General features: G+C 45.5%; 1 protein-coding gene across 1 annotated transcript in view; it reads right to left on the reverse strand.

Moving 5' to 3' along the window:
* Nucleotides 1-21701, reverse strand: part of LOC141133958 (dynein axonemal heavy chain 3-like) — a 3453856-nt gene that overhangs the window by 1256407 nt on the left and 2175748 nt on the right. The window lies entirely within an intron of this gene.

Here is a 21701-nt window from a genome sequence, read left to right on the forward strand (position 1 = left end):
TATATTACAGAACTAAATTAAATTATAATGTAGTAAAGACCAAACATGACATATTTGGATGTCTATATTACCTAGAATATTTAATGTGACCAATGCATCTTCTCCATTATAGCAGAGGCATGCTTGGTATTGGATTGATGCTCAGGGTGAACCTGCTCTCATCTGTGAAAAGCACAGGACACTAGTGGCGGACCTGCCAATCCTGGTGTTCAATGGTAAATGCCAATCAAGCACCAGGCAGTGAGCACAGGGCCCACTAGAGGATGTCAGGCCCTCAGGCCCCCCTCATGAAGTCCATTTCTGATTGTTTGGCCAGAGACATTCACACAAGTGGCCTGCTGGGGGTCACTTTGTAGGACTCTGGCAGTGCTCATTCTGTTCCTTCTCGCACAAAAGAGTAGATAACCCATCAGCAGGACCGGTAAGGACCTTCTACTGCCCTGTCCAGCTCTCCTAAAGTAACTGCCTGTCTCCTGGAATCTCCTCCATGCTCTTGAGACTGTGCTGGGAGATGCAGAAAATCTTCTGGCTATGGCATGTTGACCTGGCCTCTTTATACACCATTATTTCCCATCACCATGGTAGAGAAGCTGTGAAGTGCTTTTTGGAGAGAGATTCGAGAATTTGTGGGTTGAAGCAACGGTTCCTTCTCTATCTCCTCGACTTTGCTATGAGCCACAACTATTTTTGGTTCAATGGTTCTTACTATCTGCAAGGTCTGGGAGTGGTGATGGGTGCCAAGTTTGCGCCTAGGATGGCTAATCTTTTTATGGCCAAGTGGAAGGAGGATGTCATCTATGGTCGACAGAGGACTGAGCTGGTCTTCTGGGGACATTTCATTGATGACTTCCTCCTCTTATGGGAAGGAGACTGTGCCTCCTTGGATCTCTTCATTGGTGAGTAGGGATGAGCTTCGTGTTCGAGTCGAACCCATGTTCGACTCGAACATCGGCTGTTCGATCGTTCGCCGAATTGCGAACGTTATGGGCCGTTCGCGCTAAATTCGTGTGGCGCGTCACGGCCCATAATTCACTGCGGCATCGCAGTGCATTGCTGGCTGATGATTGGCCAAGCATGCACTATGACCCGCATGCTTGGCCAATCACAGCGCCGTCAGTAGAGAGAGCTGTAATTGGCCAAAGCCAGGGTGGCTTTGGCCAATTATGGCTCAGGGGATTTAGTACACACCCCACACTATATAAGGCCGCCTGCACGGCGGCCCTGTGTAGTGTGTGTTCCGGTGTGCTGAGAGATAGAGAGAGAGAGAGAGAGTGTCATTTGATTTGAGTTAGATAGATTAGGCAGAACAGTCAGTCAGTTAGCTGCACTTACAGTGTATTGTGTATATATATGCATCCCAGGTGTTGCATATATATATATACACTGTATTCAGTTTAGCTAGATCCGTTCCTGTTATCTTCTATCTAGACTATTTACATTTAATGCAGTGCGTCCTGCTCACAGTGTTCAGCTAGATCCGTTCCTGCTATTTACATTTAGTGCAGTGCGTCCTGCTCACAGTGTTCAGCTAGATCCGTTCCTGTTATCTTCTAGACTATTTACATTTAGTGCAGTGCGTCCTGCTCACAGTGTTCAGCTAGATCCGTTCCTGCAATTTACATTTAGTGCAGTGCGTCCTGCTCACAATGTTCAGCTAGATCCGTTCCTGCTATTTACATTTAGTGCAGTGCGTCCTGCTCACAGTGTTCAGCTAGATCCGTTCCTGCTATTTACATTTAGTGCAGTGCGTCCTGCTCACAGTGTTCAGCTAGATCCGTTCCTGCTATTTACATTTAGTGCAGTGCGTCCTGCTCACAGTGTTCAGCTAGATCCGTTCCTGTTATCTTCTAGACTATTTACATTTAGTGCAGTGCGTCCTGCTCACAGTGTTCAGCTAGATCCGTTCCTGCAATTTACATTTAGTGCAGTGCATCCTGCTCACAGTGTTCAGCTAGATCCGTTCCTGCTATTTACATTTAGTGCAGTGCGTCCTGCTCACAGTGTTCAGCTAGATCCGTTCCTGCTATTTACATTTAGTGCAGTGCGTCCTGCTCACAGTGTTCAGCTAGATCCGTTCCTGCTATTTACATTTAGTGCAGTGCGTCCTGCTCACAGTGTTCAGCTAGATCCGTTCCTGCTATTTACATTTAGTGCAGTGCGTCCTGCGCACAGTGTTCAGCTAGAGCCGTTCCTGCTATTTACATTTAGTGCAGTGCGTCCTGCTCACAGTGTTCAGCTAGATCCGTTCCTGTTATCTTCTAGACTATTTACATTTAGTGCAGTGCGTCCTGCTCACAGTGTTCAGCTAGATCCGTTCCTGCTATTTACATTTAGTGCAGTGCGTCCTGCTCACAGTGTTCAGCTAGATCCGTTCCTGTTATCTTCTAGACTATTTACATTTAGTGCAGTGCGTCCTGCTCACAGTGTTCAGCTAGATCCGTTCCTGTTATCTTCTAGACTATTTACATTTAGTGCAGTGCGTCCTGCTCACAGTGTTCAGCTAGATCCGTTCCTGCTATTTACATTTAGTGCAGTGCGTCCTGCTCACAGTGTTCAGCTAGATCCGTTCCTGTTAAATTCCTACTGACCGGCAGGCTTGTCTGGTTACAGTATATAAAGCTACCTGAAGAAAATTACAGGTGTTCTATTTGATCCTATTAGTACCACGGTCAGGCAGCTAGACTATTTACATTTAGTACAGTGCGTCCTGCTCACAGTGTTCAGCTAGATCCGTTCCTGTTATCTTCCTACTGACAGGCAGGCTTGTCTGGTTACAGTATATAAAGCTACTTGAAGAAAATTACAGGTGTTCTATCCCAGCTTAGTGCAGCTACAGGCCATTAGTATGTCTGGAAGGCCAAGAAGGAGAGGCAGACAGTCACAAGCCAATAAGAGAGGGCAAGCAGGCTCTGTGTCTAGTGCTGGTCGTGGAGACGGTGCATCCTCATCAGCACGTGGCCATGGGACACGCTTGGCCTTTTTTTCGGCAGCTGGCCATGTTGAGCCGCAACATGCGGAAGACTTGGTCGAGTGGATGACCAAGCCGTCCTCATCCTCCTCATCCTCTCTCACCCATGCCCAGGGTGCTTTGTCTGGCAAAGCAGCGGCCTCTTCCCTCAGCTCAATGTCATCAGTGACTCCTTCCCTAGCTCCACCATGTCCTCATGAGGATTCCCTCGAACTGTTTGACCACAGTGTTGGGTACATGCTCCAGGAGGATGCCCAGCGTTTGGAAGGCTCTGATGACGATACTGAGCTCGATGAAGGCAGTAACATGAGCGCGGACAGAGGGGGTGCCCAAGAAGGACAGCAATCTGGCAGTCATGCTCCCCCTGCTGCAGCATACTGCCAGGTTTGCTCCAGTGATGAGGAGGGAGGGGATGATGAGGTCACTGACTCAACGTGGGTGCCTGATAGGAGAGAGGAGGAGGAGGAGGAGGAGGAGGAGGAGGAGGCGGCAGCACATCACCAACGAGGCAGGATGCCCTCCAGGGGCCAGCCTAAGGGCAGCACATTGACTGCATCACACCCCAAAGCTCCACATGTGCAGGGCGCTGCAGTCTCTGCGCGTTATTCAAAAAGTTCTTTGGTGTGGGCCTTTTTTGAGACGAGTGCATCAGATCGCACCGCTGCTATTTGCAACATATGTCTCAAGCGTATCTCGCGTGGCCAAAATATCTCCCGCTTGGGTACCACATGCTTGACCAGACATATGTTGACCTGCCATGCAGTTCGTTGGCAAGCGTATCTAAAAGACCCACACCAAAGAACAAAGAGGATCTCTCCTTGCTCCTCATCAGCTGAGATTTCCAACCCCACTAGACCTTCAGTCCTCTCTGAGACCTGCAGTGAGAGGAATGAAGGTGTAGAATTAGGTGTGTCACAGCCAAGTACTTGTGGGCAATCTGCTTTTGGTACACCGACGTCAGATTGTACCAGGCAAATTTCCCTGCCCCAGCTGCTGCACCGCCGAAAGAAGTTTGCTCCCAGCCATCCACATGCCCAGCGGTTGAATGCTAGCTTGGCAAAATTGCTAGCACTTCAACTGCTGCCTTTTCAGTTGGTAGACTCTGCCCCCTTCCGTGAGTTTGTGGAATGTGCGGTTCCTCAGTGGCAGGTACCCAAACGCCACTTTTTCTCACGGAAGGCGATTCCGGCTCTCTACCGGCATGTGGAAGGCAATGTCCATGCCTCGCTGGACAGGGCGGTCAGCGGTAAGGTGCATATTACCGCTGACTCATGGTCCAGCAGGCATGGACAGGGACGTTACCTAAGTTTCACGGCGCATTGGGTGACTCTGCTGGCAGCTGGGAAGGATGCAGGACAAGGTGCAGTAGTGTTGGAGGTTGTTCCGCCACCACGCCTCCAAAATGCTGATTGTGACACACCTCTCTCCTCCACCCCCTCCTCTTCTTCTTCCTCCATGGCCTCTTCCTCGGAACCAGCGGTGCTCCGTAGGCGTTCAAGGGGCTACGCAAGTACGCAGGCCAAAAGATGCCATGCGGTGCTTGAGCTGGTGTGCTTGGGGGACAGGAGCCACACTGGGGCAGAGGTTCTGTCAGCTCTGCAGGGGCAGGTTCAGAGGTGGTTGACGCCACGCCAACTTAAGGCAGGAATGGTGGTTTGCGACAATGGCACCAACCTCCTCTCTGCCCTCCGACAGGGACAAATGACCCATGTGCCCTGTTTGGCTCACGTCCTTAACTTGGTGGTGCAGCGGTTCTTGGGCAGGTACCCGGGCTTACAGGATGTCCTGAGGCAGGCCAGGAAAGTCTGTGTGCATTTCCGCCGGTCATATAATGCCAGTGCTCGGCTGACGGACCTCCAAAAGGAGTTTAACCTGCCCAAGAACCGCCTAATCTGTGACATGCCCACCAGGTGGAACTCAACGTTGGCCATGCTGCAGCGGCTGCACACGCAGCAGAGGGCCATCAATGAGTACCTGTGCGACTATGGCACCAGGACAGGGTCAGGGGAGCTTGGTTTTTTTTCCCCACGCCAGTGGGCCATGATCAGGGATGCATGCACTGTCCTGTCACCATTCGAGGAGGCCACGAGGATGGTGAGCAGTGACAGTGCATGCATCAGTGACACTGTCCCCCTTGTCCACCTGTTGGAGCACACGCTGCGTGGAATAATGGACAGGGCACTTGAGGCAGAACAGAGGCAGGAAGAGGAGGACTTCCTTAGCTCTCAAGGCCCCCTTTATCCAGACAGTGTTCCTGCGTGCCCGCCGATCACACAGGAAGAGGACGAGGAGGAAGAGGAGGAGGAGGAAGATTGTGTCAGTATGGAGGTGGAGCCTGGCACTCAGCATCAGCAGCAGTCTTTAAGGGATCAGTCCCAAGAAACACATGGACTTGTACGTGGCTGGGAGGAGGTGGCTGCGGACCATGTCGTTCTTAGTGACCCAGAGGACTCCGGACCGAATGCCTCAGCAAACCTACGCTGCATGGCCTCCCTGATCCTGCAAAGCCTGCGTAAGGATCCTCGTATTCGTGGTATCAAGGAGAAGGACCAATACTGGCTGGCAACCCTCCTTGATCCACGTTACAAGGGTAAGGTTGCGGACCTTATCTTGCCATCGCAGAGGGAGCAGAGGATGAAACATCTTCGGGAGGCCTTGCAGAAAGGTCTGTGCAACGCGTTCCCAGAGACTGGGAGGTTACAAACTCCTGTTTCTGGACAACGTGTTGCTGAGGCTTCGGTCAGTCAAAGAAGGAGCGGTGGAGAAGGTGGCCGTCTGACCGATGCGTTCAGACAATTTTTTGGTCCGCAGCCCCAAGGTATGATCGGTTCCAGCAACCATCGCCAGCGTCTGTTTTACATGGTGCAGGAATACCTAGGGGCAAGATCAGACTTGGACACCTTTCCCACCGAAAATCCTCTGGGTTACTGGGTCTTGAGGATGGATCACTGGCCAGAGCTTGCACAGTATGCAATTGAGCTACTGGCCTGTCCTGCATCCAGCGTTCTTTCGGAACGCACATTCAGTGCTGCTGGAGGCGTGGTAACCGATCACAGGGTGCGTCTGTCCACCGACTCGGTCGATCGGCTGACCTTCATAAAAATGAATGAGTCTTGGATCACCACCAGCTACCAAGCACCTGATGCTGATGTAACCGAATAATTTTTTTTGAAATCTCAGATCCCTTCAAAGACTGCCTATGCTGATGCTGAGTGACTATCCCTGAGTAATTATCCTCTTCCTCCTCAATCATCACGCTGATAGCTTGTAAGAACATTTTTGGTTCTGGGCGCCACCACCAGTGCCTAAGGCACAATTTTTCAGCCCCTGTTTAACAGGGGCGTGTAATTACAATTTTTGATGTAATACTTTGCAGCAGGGCTCGTTCCTGCATTCCAACTAGAGTGTCTGTGAGGGGTTGCAGTGTTGTGGCACCAGCACCAGTGCCTAGGGCCCAATTTTTCTGCCCCTGTCTAACAGGGGCGTGTAATTACAATTTTTGAAGCAATAATTTGCAGCAGGGCTCGTTCCTGCGTTCCAACTAGAGTGTCTGTGAGGGGTTGCAGTGTTGTGGCACCAGCACCAGTGCCTAAGGCCTAATTTTTCAGCTCCTGTTCAACAGGGGCATGTAATTACAATTCTTGATCTAATATTTCACAGCAGGGCCCTGTGAGGGCTTACAGTGTTGTGGCCACAGCAACACCTAAGGCCCAAATTTCTGCTGAGTATATAGGGCAGGACCCTACTTTCAAACATCTAACTTACAAACGACTCCTACTTGCAAACGGAAGGAGACAACAGGAAGTGAGATGAAATCTACCCCTAGGAAGGGAAATTCTCTCCTGTAAGAGTTAATATGGGAAAACAATTTCTCCTTTCCACTGATGCTTTCCAATCCTTGTTCCACAAAAAAAAACAAATTTTCAAAAAACATTTTTCATTGGGACAAAAAAGTGAGGTGAAATCTTCTGAAGAGGAGGAAAGACAGCAAAACAAATGTCACAGGGGTGATAACCCTTCCCTATGTTTTCCAAAAAGCTTAGAAAAGATTTTTTGGCTGGAGCTAAACACGTTAAAAATGTTCAAAATTACAAACAGATTCTACTTAACAACAAACCTACAGTCCCTGTCTTGTTTGCACCGCCTGTATACTGCTGTTCAGAGTATATAGGGCCTGGTGGCCCCACACCTTTCCTTATTTTAATTTGGGTGCGGGGTTCCCCTTAATATCCATACAAGACCCAAAGGGCCTGGTAATGGACTGGGGGGTACCCATGCCGTTTGTCTCACTGATTTTCATCCATATTGCCATGACCCGACATGACATTAAACCCGCAAGCAGTTTTAAATGAGATTTTTTCCTTTAAAAATGACATTTGGTGCAGGGACTGTTCTAAACATGGGAAACACGCGTCACTTTACAGGCATACTATAGACACCCCCCAGGTACGATATTTAAAGGAATATTTCACTTTTTTTTTTTTACTTTAAGCATCATTAAAATCACTGCTCCCGAAAAAACGGCCGTTTTTAAAAGTTTTTTTTGCATTGATACATGTCCCCTGGGGTAGGACCCGGGTCCCCAAACCCTTTTTAGGACAATACCATGCAAATTAGCCTTTAAAATGAGCACTTTTGATTTCGAACGTTCGAGTCCCATAGACGTCAATGGGGTTCTAACGTTCGTGCGAACTTTCGGTCCGTTCGCGGGTTCTGGTGCGAACCGAACCGGGGGGTGTTCGGCTCATCCCTATTGGTGAGCTTAACACCAATGATCGAGGCATTGTTCTCCAACACAAGGCCAGTACTTCCGTTATACATTTTTTAGACCTGGAAATTAGGGTACAAAACGACAGAATTATTACTTCTACATACTTCAAGGATACGGATAGGAATGGCTACATAGGGACAGACAGTTGCCATCATGAGTTTTGGCTCAGGTCTGTCCCTACGAGTCAATTCCTCAGATTGAGGAGGAATTGCTCCTTACAGGAGGACTATCTGAGGGAGGTGTAGTTCTTGAAAACTCGCTTCCTACAGAAGGGATATGCAGTTAAAGATCTTGATTGGATGATAACTGATGTCGCCTCAAGAGAAAGAGATGATCTATTGAAGCCTAAAATAAGAGATGAAGAGGGAGAATTTTCTTCCCTTTTTTCGTTTTATACTACCTATTTGAATCAACATTTTTCAATTAAAAAGATGTTTAGAAAATACTGGCGTGTTCTAAAAAATGATACAATTCTAGGTCCTTTGCTCCCGGAACTACCCAGGGTCACCTATAGAGGTGCACCCCCTCTGAGACTCCAGATAGCCCCAAACATAATTAGACCCCCAGTAACCAAGTTTTTTTGGAGATTTTAAGGGCTCCTATCGATGTAGAAAGTGCGAGGTTTGTCAAAATAATTGTCTCAGGGAGAGAAAGTACCTCTCCTTCAGTTCTAATGTTACTGGTTGAACATATGATGTGGGATCTTTTATCACTTTTTTGACCAAGAATGTGGCGAATATGATCACGTGCCCTTGTGGCCTACACTATGTGGTCGCACTATTCATAAGATAGAAACTAGACTTAAGGAGCGCTTTGCAAATATTCGTAAAGGTTTTTTGAACCATAGTTTATCAAAACACTATACTTTGTGCCATGATAAGAGCTTAAAGGGCACATCCTTTATGGCTATAGATAGGTTTGAGCCTCATTGGAGAGGCAGCCATATCAGGAGAGAGATCTCAAAGATGGAGACCTGGTGGATTTTCTGTTTAAAATCTAACAGACAATTTGGCTTAAACATAGAATGGGTTTTTAATGCCTTTATCAACAATAGCTGAATCCCTTGATTATTCTTCCTTTTTTAGCAATTTTAGTTTTTTTTTCATGTTGTTCTTATGCATTTATATTTTCTGTACTACCTATTTTTGAGTATCTTCATTTTATATATCTATTATCTTTGTTTCCAATTTGGCCCAGTTCTTTCTCCTTCCCTCACTCAGAAACTAGTTTGGTATACTGTATAATGTTTCCTATCTGGTCTCCCTAAGCATGGCTGCCATTGGTGTGTCTAGTCATATATGTCTAAGCCGTGGTGTAAACATCCGGTTATGACACAGTTCTGCTTCTGGCGGATGAGAGAGAGGCTTGGAGTGCAGGAGGAATGGGCGTTTCTATCCCACCCTCACTCCTATATAAAGAGGATATGACAAATTCTGACCACACTCCTGACGACGTTCCATTGGGTGAAACGCTGCATAGGGTGGAGCTCTGACATCACAAGGCTGTAACGTGCTGATCATGGCCATCTTTGTGGTTGGAAACAAGTGCTATCCACGACAGACTGCAGCTTCTGACATACCTGTTTTTATTTAACAAAATGTGAGAACCCTGGCTGTTTTTTAATAACCATATCCTGGTTTTAAATACTACACCATGAGGAGTTGCTTTCTTGTATTCTATGCATGTACCTATGAATTTCCATCTGGTGAGACTACAAGACCCAGCCATCTATGATCCAATTGAAGTGGTTTTGTGGCGCTGTGGACATATCATGCTTGTTTGACCACCTGTAATTCAGTGGTCCATTTTCTTTGGTAAGAGGCCCAGTGTGTTGATGTTCAGTGGAGGATAATCTCATGCTCACCTAATTGTGTCTTTGTCTACACCGTGGGTGGTTCCCATTTTTTCCCTGAACAAGGACTTTGTCTTAAACACTATGGACTCTTAATTTTATGTTTTTAGCGCTGCATACACTTATCTTTAATGTCATGTATTGATGTGCCATCCTGGAGGAGTTGGACTGCCTGTGCAACCTCTATAGGGTCCAGATATCACCTCATGCCACCAATAGTGACACTGAACCTAGCCAAATGCAAAACTAGTGAAAAACAGTCAGAAAAGATGAGTAGGGAAAAAAATGTCAGCGGCCTCCACCTGTAAAACCATTTCTGTTTTAGAGGGCATCTCATTGTTGCCCATCAAGTGCACCTGTTATTAATTTCATTAACACCAAAGCAGCTGAAACTGTTAAACAACCCCCTCTGCTACTTAACTGGCCTGATCAATATCCCAGGAGTTTAATTGACTTGATGCTATACTCTGATTAAAAAGTGTTCCTTTAATTTTTTTGAGCAGTGTATAAGCACTTGTTATAAATGTAGTGCCATTGTAGCATTAATTATGGAAATTGTATGAAACTTAACTCTGGGCAACTCATCTGCATGTTAGCATAGATATGACAGATGCCTATTCCTCCAGACTTTTTCAGATTAGTGAATACCTGAACTGCTTGGTTCAGTTTGGCAGGGATTCTGCAAACTTCACAGATGTTTGAAAGTCAAATCTGTCAAATTAAAAATGGCCATTTTTCCTGGGTTACTAACAAAGAAGTGTCATGTACCAAAGCAAAAAATAAATTAAAATTTAAAAAATTCCATGCAGTCGGGAGCCATGTTTTTTTTTTGGTAATGACATTTACATTTTCTGGTTTATTGTTTTTTTAAACAGCATACACCAAGGATCTGCTGTGTATTTTTGGAAACCTTTGGAGAGGTTTGCATTCTGTGAGGAAATACACTTGTGTGTTTGGCAGTAAAATCAAGCGCTTGTATAAAAGAATACAGTGGTATGCTGAGACCACTGTCTTCTTTTATACAAGTGCTTGATTTTACTGCTAAACATGTGAGTGTATTTCCTTTGCTTTTCATGTATTAAAATTTCCAGTTACGCTATATGCCTTCCTCTTTCTTTTAATGGTGGGGCTGACTGCCTATATCTATAGTCCATCCATACCTTACACCTGTTCGGAGGTCCATCTGGAGGTCATATCTGGATAGAGCATCTGATCCCCTTGGTATATTATACCACAAAGCTTGATTGACTCACTAAGTGTACAGCTATTTTAGTTCAATCCCTCTGGTAAGCAGCTTCTGGTGTCTTTGGTAGTGGATCTACTATCAACTGTTATTACATCATACATATTTGAAGTTAAAGACTGTCACTATATTATATCCACATGTGGTTGAGGAATATCATCACACATGATTGAAGCTTGTCACTGACTTTGTTCTTTTTTGGACATCATGCGTCCAAGTTCCTCTGTTTATAGACATCACATGTCATAATAGAGGACCGCTTGGAGTATTTTTGAGCACATCATTTATTATTCACGTTTTTTGTACTCATATTATTTGTTATGGTTTATATGATCACATAAGCGCTGTACATTTCACCCAATTTGTATTTTTGCAACTTTATCCACTGCTGTGCTGGCTGCTTTTACTTCTTTTATAGACAGCGCGGTATATATTTGTTTATAATTTACATCTCACTATTTCACTTATCACCTGTCAAATGAAATATTCCAGTGGATGACAGTTGTTTTATACCAGGGGTATATATGATCAATGACATCTGTGGGAACTCGCTCCTTTGCTTACATAGCCAGGAATTCCTGACAACGCTGGTTGTTAAAGACTCAATGATGCCCGCAACTGCTGGGGTCCTCAATAACCATTGACAGCAGGAAGCTGTCATGTATAATAGCTGTAGTAATGCCACTGTTATGCCCCGTACACACGGTTGTACATTGATCAGACATTCCGACAACAAAATCCATGGATTTTTTCTGACGGATGTTGGCTCAAACTTGTCTTGCATACACACGGTCGCACAAAGTTGTCAGAAAATCCGATCGTTCCGAACGCGGTGACGTAAAACATGTACATCGGGACTATAAACGGGGCAATAGCCAATTGTTTTCGTCTCTTAATTTATTCTGAGCATGCATGGCACTTTGTCCGTCGGATTTGTCTACACACGATTGGAATTTAAAGGATCGGATTTTGTTGTCGGAAAATTTTATAGCATGCTCTCAAACTTTGTGTGTCGTAAATTCCGATGGAAAAAGTCTGATGGAGCCCACACACGGTCGGAATTTCCGAAAACAAGCTCTGATCGCACATATTTCATCGGAAAGTCCGACCGTGTGTACAGGGCATTATACATGATGTTTATCTCACACCAAATGGGCAAATGTCTGGGAGTTCATTTGAATGCCTGAACAGCCAAAGTTCTGCTCATACTTGTATTCAGACCAAACTTTGAACTTATCCTTTCTAGCTTTTCCAGATTTCCAGCCTTTAAGTACTGTTTACAATAACCATCTGGCCATTTATGATGGAGTTTGTTAACAGGCTGTGCCTGCCCTGGCACTAGGAAAAGCGGAAAAGATTGTTTTGAGGAAGCGCTGCCTCTCTGCTCACGCTCGAGAGCCGGCGTGCTTTCCACTGGCTGATTGGTGAAAACTGGAAGGCAGGGATCCGGAAGTGATGTGACCGGTGAACTACGCCTCAATGTTTGTTTTGTCATCTGACATCACGAGGAAGCATTACGGTCACTCTTACTCAAATGTTTTATACGCTGGAAGTGGCATGTGATTGGTGGGATGTTCGTTACCCAGCCAACACATTAACTCCAGGTATACATTAAGGCAGACTAATAGAATTGCACATGCACAATATTTTAAAACACAAAATACAATATTAGATAAATAGATTCAATCACAACCTTCTCATTAACCATTCAGACTCTGTTTGACGATCTTGTAAGCAAATTCTCAAAAAGTACATGCAGAGTGCAGAGTTCAGGAGTGCCCTGTGTAGAGTGCAGAGTTCAAAAGTGAGCATTTTACAAAGTTCAGGAGTGTGCTAAATACAGAGTGCAGAGTTCAGGAGTGTGCTATGTACAGAGTGAGGGTTCATGGGTTCCCTGTATACAGATTGTAGAGTTCACAAGTGTAATGCATACAGAGTTCAAAAGTGCACTGCATACAGAGTGTAGAGTTTAGGAATGCACCACATACAAATGCACTAGATGTACAGAGTACAGAATCCAGGAGTGTGCTACATACGAACTACAGAGTTCATAAGGGCCCTGTGTACAGAGCTCAAAAGTGCACAATGTACAGAGTGCAGGGTTCAGGAGTGTGCTAAATACAGAGCGCAGAATTGAGGAGTTCCCCATGTACAGAGTGCAGAGTTCAGGAGTATGCTACAGAGTGCACTGCGTACAGAGTGTAAAGTTCAGAAGCACACTAAGTACGGAGTGCATAGTTCAGGAGTGTGCTACATATGCATGTGCTACGTATAGAGTAAAAGGTTCCCTGTGTATAGAGTGCAGAGTTCAGGAGTGCCCTGCATACAGAGTTCAGGAATGCACTGCGTACATAGTACAGAGTTCAGAAGTTCCCTGTGTATACAGTGCAGAGTTCAGGAGCGCTCTGCATACAGAGTTTCAGGACTGCACTGTTCAGGAGTAATCTATGTACACATTGCAGAGTTCAGGAGTGTGCCATGTACAGAGTGCAGGGTTCAGGAGTACATAGTGTACAGAGTACAGAGTTCAGGGGTGAGCTACATACAGAGTAAAGAGTTCAGGAGTTCCCTGTGTATAGAGTGCAGAGTTCAAGAGTGTCCTGCATACAGAGTTTAGGAGTGCACTGCTTACAGAGTACAGAGCTCAGGAGTACTCTACGTACAGAGTGAAAATCTGTGGGGAGATCTGAAGAGGGTTGTGCACAGGAGATGCCCTCACAATCTGACAGATTTGGAGTGTTTGCAAAGAAGAGTGTGCAAATATTGCCAAGTCAAGATGTGCCATACAGATAGACTCATACCCAAAAAGACTGAGTGCTGTAATAACATCAAAAGGTGCATCAACAAAGTATTAGTTCAATGGTGTGCACACTTATGCAACCATAATATTTTAGTTTTTTATTTTTACTTCCCTCAGCCTAAAAGATTTCAGTTTGTTGTTCATTTGAGTTGTACAGTTTATAGGTCACATTAAAAGGTGGAAAAAGTTCTGAAATGATTTATCTTTGTCTCATTTTTTTACATCACAGAAACCTGACATTTTAAAAGGGGTGTGTAGACTTTTTATACCCACTGTATATATATATATATATATATATATATATATATATATATAGTGCTCAGCATAAATGAGTACACCACAACAGATTTGTCAAAATCCTTTCAGAATCAGAATTTTCCTTTCAGAATCAACATTTCTATGGGAGACTATACTACAAAATACTACCACAAATGCAGGCCATTAATTGCAACCAATATTTGTTAATTTGCCCACATAAAAAGTATTTTTCCTAACAAACTCATTCAAGAGCATGTTGCAAAAATGAATACACCCCAGTGAAAGTTTTAGGAGCAAAGATAAATTTTAGACAACAAAATTCAGTGATGAGCTAAAGTTTTATTTTGTGTTTTTTGGTATTTTGTTATTTTTAGTTTATTTTTTCATGCTGAAGTAAGCTGTTTTCATTTAACTTTTGGAAAATAAAGACTGTTACTTTTACTAACAAGGCTGGCTGGTGATCCTGGGCTACTCCCAAATATTACTGTGTATATATATAATACAAAGGCAGACACTAGTTCATCAATCTAACCCATTACTAGGGATGAGCCGAACACCCCCCTGTTCAGTTCGCACCACCAACATGAATAATCAAAAGTGCTAATTTTAAAGGCTTATATGCAAGTTATTGTCATAAAAAAGTGTTTGGGGACCTGGGTCCTGCCCCAGGGGACATGGATCAATGAAAAAAAAAGTTTTAAAAACGGCCGTTTTTTCGGGAGCAGTGATTTTAATAATGCTTAAAGTGAAACAATAAAAGTGTAATATCCCTTTAAATTTAGTACCTGGGGGGTGTCTATAGTATGCCTGTAAAGGTGCGCATGTTTCCCGTTTTTAGAACAGTCTGACAGCAAAATGACATTTCAAAGGAAAAAAAGTAATTTAAAACTACTAGCGGCTATTAACGAATTGCTGGTCCGACAATACACATAAAAGTTCATTGATAAAAACGTCATTGGAATTCCCCACAGGGGAACCCCGAACCAAAATTTTAAAAAAAAAAATGGCGTGGGGTCCCCTAAAAATCCATACCAGACCCTCACGCAACCTGGCAGGCCGCAGGAAAAGAGAGGGGACAAGAGAGCAGCCCTCTTCCTGAACCGTACCAGGCCACATGCCCTCAACATTGACATTGGGAGGGTGCTTTGGGGTAGCCCCCCAAAACACCTTGTCCCCATGTTGATGAGGACAAGGGCCTCATCCCCACAACCCTTGGCCGGTGGTTGTGGGGGTCTGCGGGCGGGGGGCTAATCAGAATATGGAAGTCCCCTTTAACAAGGGGACCCCCATATCCCGGCCCTCCCCCCTGTGTGAAATCGTAAGGGGGTAACAAAAGTACCCCTACCATTTCACAAAAAAACTGTCAAAAATGTTAAAAATGACAAGTGACAGTTTTTGACAATTCCTTTATTTAAATGCTTCTTCTTTCTTCTTTCTTCTATCTTCCTTCGGTTTCTTCCTCCATCTTCTTTTTCTTCTGGTTCTTCCTCCGGTGTTCTCATCCGGCATCTTCCTCTGCGGTGTCGGCGTCTTCTTCCCTTCTTCTCCTCGGGCCGCTCCGCATCCATGATGGCATGGAGGGAGGCTCCCGCTGTGTGACGCTTCTCTCTTCATCTTTTTCTCTTCATCTTCTTCTCTTCATCTTCTTGTCTTCATCTTCTTTTCGGGCTGCTCCACATCCATGATGGCATGGAGGGAGGCTCCCGCTGTGTGACACTTCTCCTCTTCTGACAGTTCTTAAATAACGGGGTCGGGGCCACCCGGTGACCCCACCCCCCTCTGACACATGGGGACTTGACGGGACTTCCCTGTGGCATTCCCCGTGATGTCAGAGGGGGGCGGAGTCACCCGTTACATAACCCCGTCTGATGTCACGGGAATGCCACAGGGAAGTCCCCGTCAAGTCCCCGTGCATCAGAGGGGGGCGGGGTCACTGGGTGGCTCTGCCCCCGTTATTTAAGAACCATCAGAAGAGGAGAAGTGTCACACAGCGGGAGCCTCCCTCCATGCCATCATGGATGCGGAGCGGCCCGAGGAGAAGAAGGGAAGAAGACGCCGACGCCGCGGAGGAAGATGCCGGACGAGAACACCGGAGGAAGAACCAGAAGAACCAGAAGAAGAAGATGGAGGAAGAAACCGAAGGAAGATAGAAGAAAGAAGATAGAAGAAAGAAGAAGCATTTAAATAAAGGAGTTGTCAAAAATTGTCTCTTGTCATTTTTAACATTTTTGACAGTTTTTTTGTGAAATGGTAGGGGTACTTTTGTACCCCCTTACCATTTCACACAGAGGGGAGGGCCGGGATCTGGGGGTCCCCTTGTTAAAGGGGGCTTCCATATTCCAATAAGCCCCCCACCTGCAGACCCCCACAACCACCGGCCAAGGGTTGTGGGGATGAGGCCCTTATCCCCATCAACATGGGGACAAGGTGTTTTGGGGGGCTACCCCAAAGCACCCTCCCAATGTTGAGGGCATGTGGCCTGGTATGGTTCAGGAGGGGGGGCGCTCTCTTGTCCCCTCCTCTTTTCCTACGGCCTGCCAGGTTGCGTGCTTGGATAGGGGTCTGGTATGGATTTTTGGGGGGACTCCACACCATTTTTTTTTTAATTTTGGCGCAAGGTTCCCCTTAAAATCCATACCAGACCTGAAGGGCCTGGTATGGAATTTAGGGGGACCCCCCACGTCATTTTTTTTTTTAAATTTTGGTTCGGGGTTCCCCTGTGGGGAATTCCCATGCCGTTTTTATCAACTTTTATTTGTATTTTCGGACCGGCAATTCATTAATAGCCGCGAGTAGTTTTAAATGACTTTTTTTCCTTTGAAATGTCATTTTGCTGTCAGACTGTTCTAAACATAGGAAACATGCGCCCCTTTACAGGCATACTATAGACACCCCCCAAGTACGAAATTTAAAGGGATATTACACTTTTATTATTTCACTTTAAGCATTATTAAAATCACTGCTCCCGAAAAAACGGCCGTTTTTAAAACTTTTTTTTGCATTGATCCATGTCCCCTAGGGTAGGACCCAGGTCCCCAAACAGTTTTTATGACAATACCATGAATATACGCCTTTAAAATTAGCACTTTTGATTTCTCCCATAGACTTTTAAAAGGTGTTCCGCGGCATTCGAATTTGCTGCGAACACCCCAAATTGTTCGCTGTTCGGCGAACTGGTGAACAGCCGAGTTAGACTCGAACTCGAAGCTCATCCCTACTCATTACCAATATTCTGTTAAACAATATACATAGTTAATCAGAATTTTTTTATAGAATTATAACAATACTTTAAAGTCCATAGCACATAAAGTGACAAAAACAGTCCCAATTCATTGAGCTCTTGTAAAAATGTGTACTAACCTTTTCTTCTTTACAAATAAATAAGTGTTTTTTCCACATGCCCAGGTGAAGTGTGCACTCACCAGATTTATGCGGCTGACAAAGCAGCCTACGTGCCTTGTGGGGTAAGTGCTATGATGTTTTTTTTCAGATCTTCACCATAAGGATTCCAATATCTCCCAGCTTGAAGGTCTCACTGATATAAACTCTCATTCACTCAAAGAGCAAATAAGAGACCCAGAGGTAGATTATAGTGTAGTATCTTTATTGGAAAAGGATGCCTTTGGAATGCACGCTGCCTCCGGGGATAAGAGCGGAGGGATAAGTGCGGGAATACTATTACAGTTGAGCTGGATGCGTTGGTGTAAACTTTGTTATTTATTTATTTCAGGTACTTATATAGCGCTGTCAATTTACGCAGCGCTTTACATATTCATTGTACATTCACATCAGTCCCTACCCTCAAGGAGCTTACAATCTAAGGTCCCTAACTCACATTCATACATACTAGGGACAATTTAGACAGGATCCAATTAACCTACCAGCATGTCTTTGGAGTGTGGGAGGAAACCGGAGTACCTTGAGGAAACCCACGCAGGCACAGGGAGAACATGCAAACTCCAGGCAGGTAGTGTCGTGGTTGGGATTCGAACCAGCGACCCTCCTTACTGCTAGGTGAGAGTGCTACCCACTAGACCAATTTGTTTGATTCGTTTTTTACAATAAACATATTACACTATGATCTACCTTCAAGCTTTAGGCTGGCTTATATTAGTAGCATACACTGGAGCCCCCCCCCCCACCATCCTTACCATGTGTAAGTGAGAAACCTAGGTTACACATACAGCATAAGCCATTCAAAATCCCGTGCCTCAAAAATATACAGTTGTTCTCATAAGTTTACATACCCTGGCAGAATTTATGATTTCTTGGCAACTTTTGATCAGGGTCATTTGGCTAGTTTCTGTTGTGATTATGATTTAAAAAGAGTAAACACAGTTGATTGATAGTAAATGGCTTCAGCCAAACACTAACCATGAGTGTAAGAAAAGTTTTTGTGTTATCATTCATTATTCTCTGTAAATTGGCCAAGAAATGATAAATTCTTCCAGGGTATGTAAACTTATGAGCACAACAATATATATATATATATATATATATATATATATATATATATATATATAGTGACAGTGGGAGGCCTGACCACTGTGTTAAAGCAGGGAGAAGTGGCACAGGATTCACACTAATGTAGAGTGTGGGGTCCCAGAATCTTGACTTTGAGCAGAGAAAGATAGTTTTCATCGTTCTCCGGGTTTTGGTATCCCTAGATTGGATTTCAGAGTTTGGAGACTTTACAGAGCTTTGGGAGGGAAGAAGTCTCCAACCAGTGTCCAGGTCTTGCTGAACACTAGCAGGGTGTGTGTACAGATGCACAAAGCCCCTACAGTGACAGGCTTGAAGATATTTCAAGGTTCCTATTAGGAGACAGGTAGGGATGAGCTTCGAGTTCGAGTCGAACTCATGTTCGACTCGAACATTGGCTGTTCGCAAGTTCACCGAACAGCGAACAGTTTGGGGTGTTTGCGGCAAATTCGAATGCCGCGGAACACCCTTTAAAAGTCTATGGGAGAAATCAAAAGTGCTAATTTTAAAGGCTAATATGCAAGTTATTGTCATAAAAAGTGTTTGGGGACCTGGGTCCTGCCCCAGGGGACATGGATCAATGCAAAAAAAAGTTTTAAAAACGTCCGTTTTTTCAGGAGCAGTGATTTTAATAATGCTTAAAGTCAATCAATAAAAGTGTAATATCCCTTTAAATTTCGTACCTGGGGGGTGTCTATAGTGTGCCTGTAAAGGGGCGCATGTTTCCTGTGTTTAGAACAGTCTGACAGCAAAATGACATTTTGAAGGAAAAAACTCATTTAAAACTACCCGCGGCTATTGCATTGCCGACAATACACATAGAAGTTCATTGATAAAAACGGCATGGGAATTCCCCAAAGGGGAACCCCGAACCAAAATTAAAAAAAAAAAATGACGTGGGGGTCCCCCTAAATTCCATACCAGGCCCTTCAGGTCTGGTATGGATATTAAGGGGAACCCCGGCCAAAATTTAAAAAAAAAAATGACGTGGGGTTCCCCCTAAATTCCATACCAGACCCTTCAGGTCTGGTATGGATTTTAAGGGGAACCCCGTGCCAAAAAAAAAAAAAAAAATGGCGTGGGGTCCCCCCAAAAATCCATACCAGACCCTTATCCGAGCACGCAACCTGGCAGGCCGCAGGAAAAGAGGGGGGGACGAGAGTGCGGCCCCCCCTCCCTCCTGAACCGTACCAGGCCACATGCCCTCAACATTGGGAGGGTGCTTTGGGGTAGCCCCCCAAAACACCTTGTCCCCATGTTGATGAGGACAAGGGCCTCATCCCCACAACCCTGGCCGGTGGTTGTGGGGGTCTGCGGGCGGGGGGCTTATCGGAATCTGGAAGCCCCCTTTAACAAGGTGACCCCCAGATCCCGGCCCCCCCCTGTGTGAAATGGTAAGGGGGTACATAAGTACCCCTACCATTTCACGAAAAAAGTGTCAAAAATGTTAAAAATGACAAGAGACAGTTTTTGACAATTCCTTTATTTAAATGCTTCTTCTATCTTCCTTCATCTTCTGGTTCTTCTGGCTCTTCTGGCTCTTCTGGCTCTTCTGGCTCTTCTGGTTCTTCCTCCGGCGTTCTCGTCCAGCATCTCCTCCGCGGCGTCTTCTATCTTCTTCTCCTCGGGCCGCTCCGCACCCATGGCATGGGGGGGAGGCTCCCGCTCTTCTCTTCTTCTCTTCTTCTTTTCTTCTCTTCTTCTCTTCTTCATTTTCTTCTCCGGGCCGCTCCGCAATCCATGCTGGCATGGAGGGAGGCTCCCGTTGTGTGACGGCGCTCCTCGTCTGACAGTTCTTAAATAACGGGGGGGCGGGGCCACCCGGTGACCCCGCCCCCTCTGACGCACGGTGACTTGACGGGACTTCCCTGTGACGTCACGGGGAATGCCACAGGGAAGTCCCGTCAAGTCACCGTGCGTCAGAGGGGGGCGGGGTCACCGGGTGGCCCCGCCCCCCCGTTATTTAAGAACTGTCAGACGAGGAGCGCCGTCACACAGCGGGAGCCTCCCTCCATGCCAGCATGGATTGCGGAGTGGCCCGGAGAAGAAAATGAAGAAGAGAAGAAGAGAAGAAAAGAAGAAAAGAAGAAGAGAAGAAGAGAAGAGCGGGAGCCTCCCCCCCATGCCATGGGTGCGGAGCGGCCCGAGGAGAAGAAGACAGAAGACGCCGTGGAGGAGATGCTGGACGAGAACGCCGGAGGAAGAACCAGAAGAACCAGAAGAGCCAGAAGAACCAGAAGATGAAGGAAGATAGAAGAAAGAAGAAGCATTTAAATAAAGGAATTGTCAAAAACTGTCTCTTGTCATTTTTAACATTTTTGACACTTTTTTCGTGAAATGGTAGGGGTACTTATGTACCCCCTTACCATTTCACACAGGGGGGGGCCGGGATCTGGGGGTCACCTTGTTAAAGGGGGCTTCCAGATTCCGATAAGCCCCCCGCCCGCAGACCCCCACAACCACCGGCCAGGGTTGTGGGGATGAGGCCCTTGTCCTCATCAACATGGGGACAAGGTGTTTTGGGGGGCTACCCCAAAGCACCCTCCCAATGTTGAGGGCATGTGGCCTGGTACGGTTCAGGAGGGAGGGGGGGCCGCACTCTCGTCCCCCCCTCTTTTCCTGCGGCCTGCCAGGTTGCGTGCTCGGATAAGGGTCTGGTATGGATTTTTGGGGGGACCCCACGCTGTTTTTTTTTTTTTTTTGGCGCGGGGTTCCCCTTAAAATCCATACCAGACCTGAAGGGTCTGGTATGGAATTTAGGGGGAACCCCACGTCATTTTTTTTTTAAAATTTTGGCCGGGGTTCCCCTTAATATCCATACCAGACCTGAAGGGCCTGGTATGGAATTTAGGAGGACTCCCACGTCATTTTTTTTTTTAAATTTTGGTTCGGGGTTCCCCTTTGGGGAATTCCCATGCCGTTTTTATCAATGAACTTCTATGTGTATTGTTGGCAATGCAATAGCCGCGGGTAGTTTTAAATGAGTTTTTTCCTTCAAAATGTCATTTTGCTGTCAGACTGTTCTAAACACAGGAAACATGCGCCCCTTTACAGGCATACTATAGACACCCCCCAGGTACGAAATTTAAAGGGATATTACACTTTTATTGTTTGACTTTAAGCATTATTAAAATCACTGCTCCTGAAAAAACGGCCATTTTTAAAACTTTTTTTTGCATTGATCCATGTCCCCTGGGGCAGGACCCAGGTCCCCAAACACTTTTTATGACAATAACTTGCATATAAGCCTTTAAAATTAGCACTTTTGATTATTCATGTTCGTGTCCCATAGACTTTAACGGTGTTCGCATGTTCGAACAAACTTTT

The sequence above is a fragment of the Aquarana catesbeiana genome, linkage group LG03 (assembly GCF_042186555.1).
Source record: "Aquarana catesbeiana isolate 2022-GZ linkage group LG03, ASM4218655v1, whole genome shotgun sequence".
Taxonomy (NCBI): Eukaryota; Metazoa; Chordata; class Amphibia; order Anura; family Ranidae; genus Aquarana; species Aquarana catesbeiana.